Genomic DNA, 17,013 nt, shown 5'->3' with positions numbered 1-17,013 from the left:
TGGATTAAAAGTAGATAAAATAAAGTTAAAAAAATATTATGGATGAGTTTCATATAAATTTCCAGAGACCATGGACAAGCTCGCATTGGATTATTGGCACTGTATGACCATTTTTGAAATCGTTTTTTAAATTCTATCACGGTTAACCCTTGCGCTAATTTTGTCTTTAGAAGTAGTGATTAATTTGCGCAAAGATCTCTTATTGAGGTACTATTTAGATTTTGTTCCTATTCTTAAAAGTTATGCAAATATATTATCCCCGGAAAATAGCTTTTAGGACATGTTATATTCAAATCATATGTTTGTCCACAGATAGCTCAATTTTGCAAACAAAACATAAACTATTGTCTGACATTTTGCAACAACTTACAAAATTTTAAATCGTGATCTAACATTTTTTCATAAATTTTTTAATATGCTCAAAAGGAATCTTTAGACCGCGGTTTCACACTTAAATTGCAAGAAAAATCGAAAGAGGACCATTTACTAAACAACCTCCTAGAAAGAGACAAATTGAAAATTTATTGGATGAATTTCTTTTAGACAAATTTAACCCCCTAAATCAATGGGACATAATTAAAAAGTGGCCTAAAAAGATCACGTGTGCAACCACCCAAATGGAAATTACTCTTCGTTAAAAATCACAAATAAAGGGTATATTGGCACGTTAACTGAGACGCTCTACAGGCGCAAGTTAAGCAATGAAAGCTAACCTACGCCTAACGGTGCAATGGCAAGAAAACGTGCGAACCCACCGACAAACACCACAAACCCTGTCCCTTTAGCACCGATGAAGACTACACCAATTGAGAAACAAGTAGTTCAACCGGAAGAGAGTGGGAGAATCGTAACACCAACATATGGGGTGCCTCAAGTACTCGCTCCGGTGCAATTGATGCATTGGATGACATCATCGAGTCGTTATTTGAAGGTACAACAAGCCCCAACGAAGTTGATAACACAAAGAGATCAAGCCCAGAAACCAACACACACACCAGATCCTATCCTTGACGGAGAAGCAACAGCGCAAGCAGTGAGGAAACTTACATTCTCCGGTGGTAGCTCACAAGCTGTCCCAATCAAACCCAGGAAGAACAACAGAGCCCTTAAACGAGGTAAACAACTGAATTACTTTCATCCAGTACTAAAAGGATGGTAAGAAAGTTGTCAAATTAAACTTGGATGAGTTAGAACAGCAGAAACGGAAGGGACTGTGCCTTAATAGGATATGTTGTTGGGAACAACCCCCCATTCAAACAAATGCTTAAATTTGTCTATGCAATATGGAGCTTTGTTGAAACACCGAGGGTATTTCTTCATGATGAGGGCTATTATATATTTAAATTCAACACAGAATAGGATGCAATGGAGGTCATGGAAAATGGACCATTACTTTTGATTATCGCCCCGTGGTGCTAAAGAGGTGGGATGCTGAGTTTCACATGGGGAAAAAATCAATTAGGCAGATGCCTATATGGGTAAACTTCCCTCAATTACCTGTCCAATACTGGTCGACTGAAAATTTGGGTAGAATTGTCAGTTACCTGGGGAAGCGTCTGTGTACAGACAGGTTAACTGTTGAGGAAGAAAGGTTGTCATATGCGAGGGTGTTGATTGAGATAGATGTTACACAGCCATTACCAGAGCATATGATAATTGAGGAAGCAAAAGGGAAACAAAGAATTCAGCAACTAGATTATGACTGGTAGCCTGAGTATTGTCAAGATTGCATGTGTATTGGACATGAAACAAAAGGGTGTCCAGTCAATAAAGCAGCAGCTGCTAACAAGCAGGATAAAGGTAAGGTGGCTGATACTGATCCAGGTGCTGCTAACAAAACTGATGCTATTCTAATTGACAAAAACAAGCCTGCGGCTGATCCAAGAGGTAAGAAGAAGAAGAAGAAGAACCATCCACAATGGCTAGCTAAAGCATCTGATCAAGCTGGGTCTTCAAGCACAAATGAGTTAGAGGGTGATGATCCTGACCATGAGGATAAGGAACTCACTCACACTACCCCCCCCCCCCCCCAATCCTTTGTTCTTGGAACATAAGAGGGCTGAATCAGCCCTATAAGCAAAAAGAACTGAGATCTTTTTTGCTTAAGAATAGAATAGATCTCTTGGGGTGTTTGGAAACAAAAATTAAACAAGTAAATGCTGAGAAAATAAAGAAGATGTTGGGGCAGGAATGAACATGGTATGCTGACTATACTGTAGAACCAAATGGGAGAATCTGGGTGTGTTGGAAAGACCAGAATGTTTAAGTCACCATCCTATTAGCCAAACCCCAGCTGATGCATTGTTATATGGAAGATAGAGGGTCCCCCTTTGCAACTTATATGACTTTTGTCTATGGGCTTAATACAAAATCTGAAAGGAAAGACATATGGGACAGTTTGAGATTGATAAACAATACTATGGCAGATCCTTGGCTCATATTAGGAGACTTTAATACTTGCATATCAATACAGGATAAAATCAATGGAGCTCCAGTACACCAATAGGAGATCAAATATTTTGTAGACTGTATGGAAGAATTGGACTTAGGACACTTGAACAGATGGGGATGTGATTATTCATAGCGCAATAAGAGAGTGGCTATGGCTAGAATATATAGCAGGATAGATTTGGTGTTGGGAAACTCTCAGTGGTTCTTGCATCATACTAACCTGGAGGCTTTCTTTGGCAATCCTGAATGTTTAGATCACTCACCTATCTCCATAGATACCACTACAATCTATAGACCTTGCACCAGGCCATTTAGATTGCTGACAGTACTTCTCAAGAATGACCAGTTCAAAAGGTTTGGGCTCAGCATATTGCAAGGCATACTATGTTCAAGATATGAAGGAGATTGCAAATACTTGGAGCACAGGCTAAGCAGTTGAATAGAGAGATGTCATCTCTGGAGCATAAACTTCAAGAACTTAGAAGTGCAGGACAAACTCAAGGTTACCTTGTTTGATGACAGTCTCATTATGAGAGAGAGAATGTTGATAACACAATTCAGAAATGGGACATGATTCATGAACAAGTCCAAAGGCAAAAGTCTAGGGCAACATGGATAGCACATGGAGATTCTAATTCAAAGTTATTCCATGCACACCTTAAAGCTAAACAGGCCACGAACAGGGTGACATCTCTTTGTAATGATCAAAGAGCTAGAATAACAGATCCAGAGCTAGTACAAAATGAGTTAATTTCTTTTTTTCAGCAACTGTTGGGCACTTCAGCACCAGAATTGCCTTGCATTAGTCCTGCAATAGCTAGAGATGGACCATGTTTGACTACTGAGCAACAAAGACACATTCTTCAACCTATTAGTAGAGAAGACATTATTGTAACAATGAAAAACCTGCCTGCTGATAAAGCACATGGATTGGATGGATTTCCTGCAGAATTCTTCAAACAGTACTGGGATGTGGTAGGAGAGGAGGTAATTCTGGCTATCTTACAATTCTTTCAAAATGGCAAGTTGCTGAAAAGTATCAATTGTACTACTATAACCCTGGTGCCTAAAGTGATAAACCCAAACCATGTGAAAGAGTTTAGACCTATTGCTTGTTGCACAACTGTCTATAAATTGATCTCTAAAATATTGACAGGTAAGCTGAAAATTCTAGTTGATCATCTAGTAGGCCCTTCACAATCAGCATTTCATAGAGGTAGAAGCATCTTAGACAATGTCATAGCGGCACATAAGCTAGTAAAGAGATATTGGCAGAAACATGTGTCACCTAGATGTTTTATGAAAATTGATATAAGGAAAACCTATGACTCTGTGGAGTGGGGATTCTTGAAAATGGTGTTATTAGAGTTTGGGTTGTCTGCTAAGATAGTAGAGTGGATCATGACTTGTGTGACCTCTGTTAGTTACTCAATCTTAATCAATGGTGCACTTATTGGAAAATTCCAAGCTAGGAAAGGCCTCAGACAGGGGGACCCTATGTCTCCTTATATGTTTGTGCTTGTGATGGAATATTTAAATAGATCCCTCAAACAGTTGTGATATAACCCAAACTTCAACTATCACTCCAAGTGTGAAAGGCTGCAGTTGGTACATATTTGATTTGCTAATGACTTGATCATGTGTTGTAGAGCAGATAGAGGATCTATACAACTATTGTTGCAAGCATTCAATCATTTTTCAGCAGTATCAGGGTTGCAGGCCTATTTGGATAAAAGCTCCTTCTATGTAGCTGGGCTACCAGACTCTTTAAAGACCAGATCCTATATGAAATGCAATTCACTATGGGAGAGATACCTTTCAAATACCTTGGAGTTCCCTTGTCCTCTAAGAAGCTCAACATACAACAACGCTTACCACTGGTTGAGAAAATAACTACAAGAATCAAATGCCGGTCATCTAAGCTCCTGTCCTACAGTGGAAGACTATAACTTATCAAAAATGTGCTCTTTGAAATGAAGACATACTGGGGGCAGGTGTTTCTATTACCTAAGAAGATTATTAAAATGATTACTACTGTATGCAGGGTTTTCTTATGGACAGGAATGAAATTTCAAAGAAAGCTCTAGCTGCATGGGATTCTATGTATTTGCCTAAGGCATCTGGAGGACTTAACATCACTGACTTTGGGCTGTGGAATAGAGTTGCAATCTGCAAGATGCTATGGGCCCTATCCCGCGAGAAAGATACTCTATAGGTGCAGTGGATACACATCTTCTATATTATGCAAAATGACCTTTCTAGCCTTGCCACTCCCAAACAAGCATGCTGGCTTGTCAGGAAATTTTTTGATTCTAGAACGTGGTTCCTAAATATGGACCCTGGTAAACATGTTGATCAGTTTGCAGTTGGTGGAGCTTATAGCATCAAAAAGACTTATAATTATTTCATCCCTTAACATCCAAGGCCTACTTGGAGAAATCTTATTATGTCCTTAGGAGCTATTCCAGGACAATAGTTCATCCGCTTGCAATTCAAGGCAGATTAGCTATTGTGGATAGACTTGCAACCTGGGGAATACAAGTGTCACAGGATTGTGTATTATGCAATTCAAATGTAGTGGAAACTTTGCAACATCTACTCTTTGATTGCAGGTTTAGTAAATTCATATGGTCCACCCTTCTTACATGGATGGGAATACAATGACAAATGGGATCATGGCCTGAAGAGGTAGCTTGGCTATCCAAGAATGTCCAGAACAACACACCAAGGGCAAGTTTCTTGGGTTTCATCTGTACAGTAGTGGTGTACCAAATATGGGCCAAGAGGAATGCAATAATATTTCAAGATAAAAGTAAGACGAATGTACAGATTATCAGAGATATAGTTCTGCAAGCACACATCAGAGGACAACAAAGGAAAAAGTGGAGTAGATTGTTGATCAATTTACAAAAGTATCCTATTTAAGCTGTTCCAAGATATTGATAGCTTAACGTAGGAAGGAAAGGATCTAGCTCCATAGTCCAACATGAGCTAGCTGTGTATAAACTGTCTACATGGTTAAATAAAATTTTCAGTTTGACAAAAAAAAATCACAAATAATAATAATTTTCGTCTATAATACTAACAATTATTAAAACTAAAAATAGCTATATAAATGATGTAAGATTATTTTGGGGCTTAAACTTCTCTGGTGCCTAAAGAGGCCGCTTCACTTGCTTGGCCCTGGAGCCGGCCTTGGCTGGTTGGACCCTCAAATTTAAATTTAAAATTAAATTTAACACTACTGCAAGAAATGTTGATTGTGGAAAACAATTACATGTTACAACTAGTAATACTAATTTTTCAAGAATAGCCTAACAACCACTTAAATTTGCACCCGTTTGTCATTCCGATTGCAAAATTTACCACTTCTTTAAGTAAATAATCAGAATCATCCCTTTGCATAATAAGCCACTTGAATTTTACAGATGATTTATATCAAAGGCTAGGAACACGAGAAGGGTAGAAAGAGAAGAAGGCACTTTTATTATTGTCAAGGGAGAAAGAAGTTACAAGATGGAATACTCTTAGGTTCTTCTTTCTGTTCTCTTAATAAACCCTAGCTAGCATGTATTTATACTACTAGGTCTAAGTTTTTTCTAGAAAGGATCTGAATCCCAATAACACTCGAAAACCAACAAAGAAAAAAAATTCCTTTTATTTATTTCCGTTTTTGAGTAGGAATTGGCTTGAATATCTTTCCAACTTCACAATCTCCACCTTGAGATGATTTTGAGCTTCCATATGAATGTCATTCAGTCCATTATCGAGCTTCCATATGAACGTCATTCAGTCCCATGTCTCTAAGCCTAAGTGAGCTAACTCCGTATAGGAAATAAGAGACACTAACCGAAACCTTATACATACTAGTATCTCTACCTTGCCCCACCGTTCTCCATCCAGACGCATGCCGAATTCATACAATGACTGAACTTGATAAGAGGAACTGCCTTGGTCAACATATCTGTTGCGTTGTCCTTTGTGTCAACCTTCAAGACCTTAACTGTGCCTTGCTCAACAACATCACGAATAAAATGGAATCTGACATAAATGTGTTTGGTGCAATCATAAAATCTCTGATTTTTTAACAAGCGAATAGCACTCTGGCTATCACATTTTAGAGTTGGTTCATATTAAACCCTACTCAATTCTGACACCAAACCTTTCAACCATATAGCCTCCTTTACTGCTTCTTCTGTTGCCCTATATTCAGCTTCTGTTATGGACAAAGTAACTATAGTCTGGAAAGTTGCCTTCCAACTTATTCACTACCTGCAAGAGTAAAGATATAGCCCGTTGTTGATCTCCTTCTATCAAGATCACCTGCAAAATCAGAATCCACATAACTATGAGTCGAGAAGCCTTCATTTCTCATCCTACAAAAAATTAGACCAATATTTGAAGAACCTTTAAGATATCTCAATATCCACTTAATTGCTTCCCAATGTGTCTTTCCCGGATTAGACATGAATAGACTTACCACACTCACTTCTTGAGTAATATCAGGCCGAGTGCAAACCATAACATACATAATGCTACCAACTGCACTAGAATAAGGAACTTTTGACATGTACTCCACCTCTTCCTTTGATTGCAGTGTCATTAAAGAAGAAAGTTTGAAATGTTTTACATTTATCCATGCCAAACCTCTGAAGTACCTTCTCAATATACTTCTTCTATGAAAGATGTACCTCACCGTTTTTCCTGTGAATCTCCATTCTAAGGATTTTCTTAGCTTCACCTAAATCTTTCATGTCAAACTCCTTACTTAGCAGTTTCTTCAAATCATTTGTCTCTGTCATACTATTAGCAGCAATAAGCATATCATTAACATATAACGGTAAATAAATGTTTGAATTACCAGACATCGTCATGTGATACACGCAGCTAGCAAATGCAATTCTTGAGAAACCTTTAGTAATGATGAACATATCAAATCTATTGTACCACTGTCGTGGGGACTGTTTCACACCATACAAATATTTATTCAATTGACAAACTTGGTCTTCTTTTCCTTCAATAAGGAAACTGATGTGATTCTTCGAGTTAACAAAGAACCAATCGACCAGGATCTTGTTCTTGAAGCAATTTGATGGGCAAATTCAAGTTATAGGCATCAGATTAAAGTGATTCAAAAACTATGTGAAAGATGACGATTTGAACTATAAAAATAACTATTGAATTGTTTAAATCAAGTAAGTATTGAAGCTGGAATAATGGAAAGTAAATTAAGGTTCTGGGTATGAAATAGAAAGAATTTTAATCAAGAAACGTGTTCTTGAATGATCAAGAACAAATAAAGTTCCTAAGTCACCACTTGAAAGCAATTAACATGATAAAGAAATACCACACACAACTAAAAACAAGGTAATGACTATTACCACCTTGCTTGGAACCAAAAACGAGGATAAAGAACACCAATTAGAGAAAATAACTCTATTGCAAACTAGGGTTTAAGATAAAAAACCGTGAATTCTATGTTTACAAGTCATGAGAACCCTTTATATAGGCCTAGTGTCTCTTCTTTTATGACTACAAATCCCTATTCTACTCTAGAAAGGAAATAGCTAAAAACAAGGAAAGTAAAATTCCTATTCCACAAGGAAAAGAATAAAAAAAACTGAATCCTACTAGAACTAGGATAAAAGCCCTACTAATGATAGGAAATTAAATCCTACTAAAATATAAATCAAGAAATAAGAAACCTATTTAGAAAAGGATTCAAGAAACAAGAATTCCAATTCTTGAAAGAAATTGATCTTCAAACTTGAGCTTCTTGGCTTTCTTTCTCTTGAATTTCAATCTTGTGTTTCTTGGTTTTCTTGGATTTCTTGATCTTCTTCATCTTTCATCAGAAACCCTTGGGCTGATTCATGAAGATCACCTCTTCAAGTTCACCATGTAAGAATACAGTCTTGATATCATGCTGATGAAGCTTCAAGTCATAATAGGCAACCAAAGATAGTATCAAACGAATTGAGGGTTATAAGTTGAGGGTTCTAAGTCCTTTATTTTCTCATCGCCTGTAGCTAATGCATAGGCCAAAAGATTAGCTTGCGAAGGCTGAGGATAATATTTTGAATTAGGCTTCGGAGTTCATTTGTTCCTTGCAGGAGCTATACTGTATGGTTCAACTTCAGGTACTATCGTGTAAGCTTTTTCATTATCTGATTCCGCCTGAGTCACTTGATCCTCCTCCTCGGTGAGTTTCACATTTTCCTCCACCGTTTCTGTTATTAGAATAGAGAAATGTTGTTTCGCCCTTTTCTGTCCTGCAAACTCAAAAGAAGCCTTTCCAGGATCAAGCATAGAGACCTCATCAAAAGTTATATCTCTATTGATTACAAACTTAACAGGATCTAAATGCCATATTCTATATCTTTTTACCCCTTCAGCATATCCCATAAATAAACCTTTTCGAGCTCTAGGTTCTAGTTTTGCATCACTTACATAATAATATGCGGGACATCCAAATATTCTGAAGTACGAGTAATCAGACGGTCTACCTGGCCATACATCATTTGGAGTTTTGAAGTCAATCACTGATGCTGGAGAATGATTAACAACATAAGAAGCAGTATTTACTGCTTCTGCTCAAAACTCCTTAGGCACCTTGGCATTAGAGAGCATACATCGTGCTTTCTCAAGAAGTGCAGTTCATCCTTTCAGCTACTCCATTCTATTGTGGTGCATGCCTAACAGTTCTATGTCTCAATACACCATGGATCTTGCAAAAATTGTCAAACTCTTCATTGCAAAACTCCAAGTCATTATCTGTTCGAAGACACTTCATCTTTCTACCACACTGATTTTCAATTAATGTGTTCTAATTTTTTAAATTCTCAAAAACATCACTTTTAGCCTTTAAGAAGTATTCCCAAACCTTGCATGAAAAATCATCAATGAAAGTAAGAAGATACCTCTTTCCACCCTTAGATGGACCCCATAAATCTGAATGAATGTAGTCAAGTACCCCTTCGGTTTTGTGCTAGCTCGTGCTAAAGCTGACCCGTTTATGCTTTTCAAGACACAATGCTCACAAAAATCAAGTGTACTAATCTTCTTACCTTTTAAAAGGTTTCGGCTGCTCAAAATTGCCAACCCCCTCTCGCTCATGTGACCTAATCTCATATGTCACATCTTAGCCTTGTCATTATCCTATAATTGTGAGGTTGTAGCATTCGCAGTACCTAGAATGGTGCTGCCCATAAGTACATAAAGACCACCCTCCAGTTTGGACTTTAACATGACCAGAGAACCCTTGGTCACCTTGCAGATTCCACCTTCACCTGCATGCTTGTATATGAGCTGATCAAGAGTACCAAGAGAGATCAGATTTTTTTCTGCCATGACCCATTTTAGGATCGCGCGGGCACCTACCATTCCCATTTCGGTAGGCGAACCCTCAACCCAAAACAAAAACATTTACAAGTAAAAAACGAAATTCATTATCCTTTAAGATATAATATAATCAAAAAGCGGAAGTCAAACCAATATATTTAAACGAAATAGTGCAAGTGTTTACAACAAGTTAATAAATACACTAACTCATTTTCCCATGACCTGGTCTAGACTAGTACAATAACGACTAAGATTTGAACACTGAATACAATAATAAATCTAAGACTCAACCTCTATCTCAGAATGAGAATGATGGAGGCCTTCAAGATAGGCACCGTGCATCTTTCGAAAAACTCTAATAATTTAATGACCTGAAAAAATCTACACCCCAAAAGGGATATAACAAGAGTAGTATCAGTACAACACTAGTACTGGTAAGCACCATAGGCCGGCAATGGTTAGAAATGCATAACGGTAATAGAATCTACAAATAAGCATAGTAGGCAAAACTAAGTCAACAACACACATCACCTACCACTCGCATCAACAAATAGAAAGTTCTTATTTTCATTAACTCATCCTTAGGGATTCATTTACTTACTACATTCACACTCACTTTATAGTTCATATAACATACAATAGGCAACAATGCTCAAGATTCACTAGTCAATTATCATTACATAATTCACTCGTGTTTTAAGGAAAGTTCTCTAGTCATTCTAGTTGTTCATTTCTCACCCAACCTAGAAAATCATACACCTTCATATTAAGGTCACGTAGCACCACGCTTTCCCAATCCAAGATCACAGCTATCATCATTATAGAAACTAATCCCAACTAGGGGTTAATCTGATTCAGTACATCACAATTATATAACTACAAGTCATCACTTATGTTATGACATCTAAACCCAACTGTGCCAAGTCTCAGTATATCCAATCCGAATCCGTATACCTCAACTATATCACAAGAATACCACAAGAATATCACAAGGAGCCAAGGTACAATATAATACAATGCAATAATGTATGAAATATGGATACAATGCATATGCACCGATACACATGTACTCGGATTATGGAAAATCAAATCTCCGCAGCACAACCCATGGAGGACCCATGAAGTCCATGTACCAATCCTCACGATTGACAAAGACCTCAGTAATCGCTACCAACACTCATACATCGATTCCGGGATAAACATCGGACATTGGTCCTCACGTCATTCTCATCCAATCGAGCCCAGCTCATAGCAGTGTTTCCTTGTATATCATCAATGTATCAACAGTATATGATGAAGGGTCAGAATGCGTGCAATGTATGAGTTCAATGTCTATAATCAAATCAATCTCAACAGTACCACACATGGGCATACCAATAATATTAATAAAAAGGCTACACAATAAGCCACAATAGAATCACAATCCTAGTCTCAAGACAGAAATAAGTAAGGTGCTACAATATCATCATCACGATATATCACTAGTCACTAATATCAACTATCTCCACGTGGCAATGAGCCAACAACAATTATAACAAGATAAGTCACAACACAACAGGGTGGCTAGCCCCAAATCATACAACAAGGCCCAACCTAAGGTAATATCCAACCCAATTTAATACTCGAAGGTTTTCATGCATTCTCCGACAATATCCTCTAAATATATGCTTCGTTAATCGAAGTTTCGCCAAGGGTAATCATAAACCCACAACTATACTAGTGTTACATAATAACTGCTACCTCTTATACACTATTAATCTACGTATCCATCCCAACCTTCGAGATCCTATATATGCATTCTCTGTTTCATCTAACACTCGAATATATGAAATTCTAATCGGAGTCTACCAAGAAAAGAAAGCTGTAACCTACCTCAGGGACAAACAGTTGTGCGAACATCCACTTGGATTCCATCTTCTATCTTCGTAGGGAATTTGTAGATCCGAGAGGTCTAAGAACGATAGATACATTCGAGTAAGCAACAATTGAGGAAAATCGGGGTCGTAGGGGTAAAATCGTCATTTCTAAAATAATCATTCTAGATTCTTGATTATTGCTGTTTCACCTATTTTATGGAAAACAAGGTTTACCTAAGTCAAACTTACCTCACTAATTCACAGAAGACATTATTAGCAACTAACAAGTTAACTCATTTGAGAAATAGCAAAGGGTTTAGGCTTAGAACTAGTTATTAAACGAATTCTTGTAATGAGGAAGCCATCCTAGAGTTACTAATTGTTGTAGGTCAATCATTACTACAACTACCCAATGGTCTTATAAGAATTTTGAGAAAGAACCTTCATTTAATGCTTTGCCATAATCATAAATGGTGTAAGAAGAAAGGGGAAATTAAAGGAAGTAGAAATGAGGGATTTAAGGAGGTTACCTTCCGAACATTTAGGTCTCAAGAAGCTGAAAATATCTTCAGTTGGCGGCTGTAGCTTGGGGAAATGAATATTAGGTCAAGTCAATAAATAGGGTTTTAAATAGGTCAATCACTGGTCGTCTAAATCCTCAACGGTCTAATGAAATCTTTCCCGCCTTCACTTCAGCGGGGAATGGTTCGCTAGGACGTGATCGCTATAACGGTTAGCCTTGCGCTGGGGCGGTCTGACTGGGTCCAAGGCCTGAAATTCGATAATTTAATTCCTATTCGTACAATGGGTCCAGTTAGGCTGGATGTTCACTGGGGATACGTAACGAATCGAACAAGTCCAGGATGTCAAAGTTGCGAATCTTTCGAGATTTATGGTAACAACTAAATAGGTCGTTACATCAGATACCAATTAAACAACCGTTCGTCCTCGAATGGCAAAGGGGCGAACCAAGGCGCACGGGAAAGTAAGCACATGGAATGAACTTAATAGCGTTGATTTGGAACAAATTATCTCGCGGAAGTCCATGCTAGCTATATAATACGGAGTCTTTATTAAAATAAGCTCGAGTAAACAAAAGGTGAGAATGAAGTAACACTCTACCTAACAAATCACCAATATTTACATTATCACTCCCGTCTAGAATTATCAGTAAAGGTCATCATGCATGAATTTAATTCTAGAATCCTATAATTAGTGATGGGTCGACTCATATTTTCATGAGATAATTTGAAAGGGTAATACTCGATGAATCGGATTTTGTAAAAGAAATTAAACGTCTACCAATTGCAAATTTATTAGGGACACCTGAGTAAGGGCATTAAACTCGGGTCGCGATTAATGAATCAAATTTCATGCGAATTCTGAGGTACCGCTTTAGCGGTCTGTAGTAACGCCGCAGCGGTACTGCTGGCGCGGTCAAACAGCCGCTAGAGCGGCCATCGCAGATTCAGAAAAATAAAAGGGTCATTCACCTTTCCACTTCCCCACTTCCTCCATTACACTCCCCAACAACAAACGTCTGCCCTTCCATCTCCTACTACACCATAACTCCGCATCTCCCTCTTTAATACAACAAAAGTCTTTTTAACTCCCTGCACTTCTTAGTACACCAACCCAAATCCACAATCTCACAATTTGCTACAAAAAAAAAAAAAAAAAAAAAAAAAAAAAGAAAGAGGAGGAATTTCAAGGAAACACTCAATAGGACCAAAACTCGTCCAAAATTCAAATAACAGGTAAGAAGTTATTCCCTTCGACTTGTGGATAGATAATAGAACTAAAATTTCGAATAATATATGCTTAGAAAGACCAGATTGTAACTCAAAAGTTGGGATTTTTGGGTTTTGGTTGATGAATTTCATGGGTTGATAAACTGGAATACACAACTTGTCTAGCGTTAGAATAATCCTTACATCGAATATTGTGTTGTTAGTGCACAAATTTGGCTTGGTAAAGTTGAACATATTAAATAATTTTTGCTTTGAAAAAGGGTGTTGAGTTTAATCGGATTTTGGGTTGTTTGTAGCTAGAAATTGTTTTCCAAAGGTTGTAAACATCATGCATGCTTGATATCTGCTCGATCCACACATAAAAACAAGTTTTTGAGGCCTTTACGTGTTGGGGAAAATCGAGGTCTGTTGGAGAAGACGATCCCGCTTCAGTAGTCAAGGGACCTCTGGGGCGGCTCTACTTTAGCACCCCATGGGGTCACAGGAGCAGTCGAGGAAGAAATGGCAGGGGTCGCAGGAGCGATCGTCCTGCCCGCTATAGTGGCTCTGCTGCAGCGGTATGAGTGACCGTTCCTGCACCAGAAACTGTAACTTGAAGATTATATCCGATTCCGCTGAGATCTTAGGGCGTAGAATGCAAACCTTTAATTTATGAAATCTGATAACACGAATCCTCATCATCTACTGTTCCTCGCAGGTACAATGGCAAAAAATGAAGAAGTCGCACAACAAGAACAACAAGAGGAGCAGTGCCCAACTATCAAATCTTTGTCAGCCCTCAATGTGAGCGTCGTTTCTTGGAGCAGAGGCGTATGCCCTTACTATTGGAGCGGAGTTTTGACATGACCATTGTGAAGAGACGTGCCCCGGAGTTTCTGGAGAGGGTGCAAGAGATAAAGTGGATGCGTTTGGTTAAGGATCCTGGGCGATGTAATGAGAATTGGGTAAGGGAGTTATACATCATGTTGCCAACCATCGTTTGGGATTCTCCTGACCCGAGGATTGTAATTTGGGGGGTTTTAGTGAAAGTGGGGGCTAGGGCGATAAACCGGGTGCATAAAGTGGATAATCATCCAGTGGAGCTTTTGGAGGATAGAAATACTATTGATAATGGAGAATGGTTAGTGTCTAAGTTAGTGGCTAAGGAGGATAGGGCTTCTATCACTTGGGGTCAGTCCAAAGTGGGGATAGAGAGCGATAAGTGTACTACAGAGACAAGGAGGTGGCTGAACATCATCTCCTGCCGAGTCCATCCCTCAAGAAATTTCACATTTGTGACCTATCATAGGGCCCTTCTGATTGCTTGCATCCTGGATAACGTGCCTGTGAATATGGGTTCGCAGGTGATTGAAGAATTGAAGGATTTCATGAGGCATGAGGCATCGAGTTTGATATTCCCGTCATTGATCACTTCGCTGTGTAAGAGGGCTGGAGTCCACAGAAGGATTGAGGACAACATGGTTGATTCTGATGCTGATTTCCACCCATTACGGGTGGTTGTTCATGGTACGTCCATCCAGAACAAGACGTGGAAGACTTGTGAGGAAGCGAGTGCTAGTGCGAGTAAGGGTGGAGGTGGAGCTGGAGCTACCCATGTTCACGGCCCGTTTGAGTGCATTGATACTCGTTTTGACGAGATGATGGTGATTTTTCAGGGTATGCAGAGGCCTTCGGTGGAGGTTGGTTCTTCCAATGCCAGCGAGGGTTACTTTACCAGGAAGGAGATGAAGGGCTATTTAGAGGCGCAGAAGGGGATATGTAAGTCACTCTCTACCTTGCAGGCCGTCTTCACTTCTCTGGCAACATATCATGGCCAGCTTCATAGTGACTTTGAGAAGGAGAGGGACGAGAACAGGTCCCGTGAGAAAGTCCACCTCAAAGCCTGGAGAGGTGTCAAAGGCCTGTAGAAGAAGACGTACCCTAGCGAGGCGATACCCGTGTAGGATGATGACGAATCTGACCATTATTCATTCGTGAGCTAGGCCAAGGCATATGATGGGAAGAGCAGATCAGTGGAGGATACCAGCAGCTCTGATGATGCAGGGGCCATGAGTAGAAGGACTGCTTAGGGATCTCGGCCCTCTTGTTATGATGATACTATGGTTTCCCTTGTAGGTCCTTTTATCTCAAACAATGTTTCATTTGGTTATGTGGTTTGGTTCCATGTCTTTGACAATTTCCTTTCTGATTTTTTTTTTTTTTTGGATAATCTGGTTTGTAATAAGTTTTGGATGGTTTTCCTCCCTTGTCGGGCTTTGTTTTATCTGACTGGTTTTTGGTGAAATAGCTATGTTGTTTGAGTTTGATTGGAATTGCACAAGTTGGATATTCAGTAGAAAGGCTACAGGTTTGAGGCTTCAGGTGCACCGCTTCCGCTGCAGCGGTCACGCTTCGGCGGCCACTACTGCGTTATAGCAGTCAAGAAGGACATGCTTCAGCAGACAAGTCCCCGCTATAGCGTCAGCGCTGAGGTGGATGGGTTGCGCGGGAGCGGCTCGTGATAAATCGAAACAATATCCTAGCGGTCCTCCCTTCGCGGGAGCGAGACTGCTGGCGTGGTTTACCTGCTGCTTCAGCGGTACTACTAGCAGTGACACATCTTCGATGCCCACTATTTTGAAACCTTCTAGGAACCGCGTCGAGAACTTATCAAGTTAGGGTCAGTCCAAACACACCACATATCTATAACGTTAAGATACTAATTAGAATCACCTAGATACTTATTGGATACACTGAGATACCAATTTGGCTGAAGTAGCAAGATTAGAAAGAAAGAAGGGAAATTTCCTAAATGTCCTATAGCCTCCCGTGGATGGGCATGAACATCTACGTACCATTCCTCGAGACTTTACTGGACATTGCTCTTGTACTTATGAGACCGGTAACCTAGGCTCTGATACCAACTTGTCACGACCCATTTTAGGATCGCGCGGGCACCTACCATTTCCACCTCAGTAGGCAAACCCTTAATCGAAAACAAAAACATGTGCAAGTAAAGAACGAAATTCATTGTCCTTTAAGATATATTATAATCAAAAATCAGAAGTCAAACCAATATATTTAAACGAAATAGCGGAAGTTTTTACAACAATTTAATAAATACACTGACTCATTTTCGCATGACCTGGTCTAGACTAATACAAGAGTGACAAAGATTTGAACACTTAATACAACAATAAATCTAAGACTCAACCTCCATCTTGGAATGAGAATGATGGAAGCCTTCAAGATAGGCACAGTGCATCTTTTGGAAAACTAGAATCAATCAATATCCTGAAAAAGTCTACACCCCAAAAGGGATGTATCAAGAGTAGTGTCCCGACCCAACCAGAGGGCCATGACAGGCACCCGGAATTAACTTACCGAGCACCTCTGAGCATACATTTTATAATCATTTCTAGGTGGACCACAAAGATAGCTCATGGGTATTATAATCTGTAAGGGTATATGTCACAAGATAACAACACATTTCTATGTAATCATCGACAACTATGCCCATAAACACAGGCTAACATGGCTGCCACATTATTATACAACCATATGAACTGGTAAGGTTATGGAACTTCTAACTGTCCACACATGTCTATGAGCCTCTATATAGAATACAGGAATCT

The sequence above is a fragment of the Lycium barbarum genome, chromosome 10 (assembly GCF_019175385.1).
Source record: "Lycium barbarum isolate Lr01 chromosome 10, ASM1917538v2, whole genome shotgun sequence".
In the NCBI taxonomy this organism is placed as follows: Eukaryota; Viridiplantae; Streptophyta; class Magnoliopsida; order Solanales; family Solanaceae; genus Lycium; species Lycium barbarum.
This window is presented reverse-complemented; position numbering follows the sequence as displayed.